The following is a 2,136-nucleotide window of genomic DNA, read 5'->3' on the forward strand; positions in this document are numbered from 1 at the left end:
TCTGTACAAGGGAGGAGTGGAGACAGCTTGGAGGGCTGGTCATGGTCCCTCAGGGGCAGAAATTCACTTGAAAAACTGTGTCCCTCAATTGTGTTCGGAAGATGTCCTCGTTGGATTACCTTCTTGTCTTTTTTTTTTTTTTTTTTTTCTTTTGTGGTACCAAGGATGGAACTCAAGACCTTGGGCTTGCAAGGCAGAGCTAAACCCCAGCCCACAATTCTTTTTTTTTTTAGAGGCTGGTCTCAAACTCCTGGGCTCAAGTGATCCTCCTGCATCAGCCTCCTGAGGTAGGGGAGTCCAGGCAGTCTGATCTGAACAGGTCCCAAGTTAGAGGTGGTGAGGCGGGCAGCATTTACTCAGCCAGGTCTGGCTTCCTGCAGGCTAGGGTAGATCGAAGACCACCTCGACACCCACTGGGGCATGAAATTCCTGCTTCCCACCCAATGCCCAGAGCATCCACTGGGCCCTGGGTGGAGTCTGCCCGGGGAGGAGCCTGGCAGCATCAAGGAGAGCGAGGCCCCTCCAGCTGCAAAGTCAGTGGAGCCTCAGGGACTGGCAAAGGGTAGATTCATGCCTGCTGGGGGTGGACCCCAGGGCCTCAGGCTTGCCTGGCATCGTCACCACAGAGCTCCTCCCAGCCTGAACTGTGCACTCTAAAATGGCTCAGATGAGTGAGATTTATGCTATGTGTTATGGAATCACAATTTTTAACACAGTAAAGTTTAAAAACAAACAGGTGGGGCCCAGGATTTTGCTCAGTGGCACCTCGCCTGCCTTGCAAGTACAAGGTCCTGAGTTGATCCCCGATACCAAAAACATAGTTAAATTAAAATAAAAACAAACAAGTGACCTGGGTGTGGTGACACATTACTATAATCCCCAGACTCTGGGAGGCTGAGGCAGGAGGATCTTAAATTCCAGCCCAGCCTGTGCAATTTAGTGACTTTGCAAGATCTTGTCTCAAAATAAAAAATAAGAGAGGGTTGGGGACATAGCTCAAGGCAAAGGACTTAGTTCAACCTCCAGTACTGCCCCACACAAAACAAATCAAAATAAAAAACTAAACCATGACAACAACAAAAGACTATAGAAATCCTATCCAGGGGAAAGTATAATCAACACGCACCATCCTGCTCCCCACCCCAGGACCCTCCCAAGGAGGCTTCTGAGTCCCTTGTGTCCACAGTTTTTTGTTTTTTGGTGGATGGGAGGGGGTCTGGGGATCCAGCTCAGGACCTTGTGCTTTCAAGGCAGGCAGCAGCACCGCTGAGGTACATCCCCAGGCTTTGTCCATGCTTTCGGCCCGTGGGTCCCTGGGAGCCCTTGTACCTGTCCTGTGCCCCTTGTACGTGCTCATGGGCGGGGTCAGATTCTGTTCTTGGGAAGAGAAAGCACAACCACAACCGAAGTGTCCATCTAAGGAGGTTGCACACCAGTGTGTCCCAGCGTGGTCAGAGCCTCCCTGCCTTGGGCACACTTGGCAGAGTGGACGAGAGCCACAGTGGTGCCAGGGTGCAGGATCGGGGCAAGAACGCTAACGTGGGCTGGGCAGGTGCCTGCCCACCTGCAGCCCAGGTGCCCGGTGGGCATGGGAGGGCACAGGGTGAGGGAGGCGCCCCAGGTGGGCACCAGGCTTCTGAGGGGCTGCGTCTACCCCTGCCCTCCCAGGGAGAGGAGTGCCAGACAGGGTACAGGGTACAGGCAGTGGCCTGTTTGTGACCTGCTAATGAGGGCCCTTGTCGAATCCGGAGAGGAAGTGGCCTTTGGAGGCTTCCTGCCTCCTGCCCGCCCAGCCAGTGGCAGACACCAGGTGCGTGCAGGGCTTTCTGCTCCGAAGTCCTAAAGGAACTGACCTTTCGCCACGTGTCATAGAGAAAGAACAGCCTGAAAGGAAGACTTGGTGATTCCTAGGTGTCTTTTTAATCTGAGAGCAAACAAAAGCAATTGCCGTCCAGATAAAACCTGCTGAGGCATGGTGGTGCACCCTGTAATCCCAGCACTCAGCAGGCTGTGCAGGAGGAGTGCCATAAATTCAAGGCCAGGGCCGAGAATTTAGCTCAGTGGTTCCACCACCTGCCTCACAAGTGCAAGGTCCTGAGTTCGATCCCCAGTACCAAAAAAAAAAAAAAAAAAAAA

The sequence above is a fragment of the Fukomys damarensis genome, unplaced genomic scaffold, assembly GCF_012274545.1.
Source record: "Fukomys damarensis isolate Sample0158 unplaced genomic scaffold, DMR_v1.0_HiC HiC_scaffold_23, whole genome shotgun sequence".
Taxonomy (NCBI): domain Eukaryota; kingdom Metazoa; phylum Chordata; class Mammalia; order Rodentia; family Bathyergidae; genus Fukomys; species Fukomys damarensis.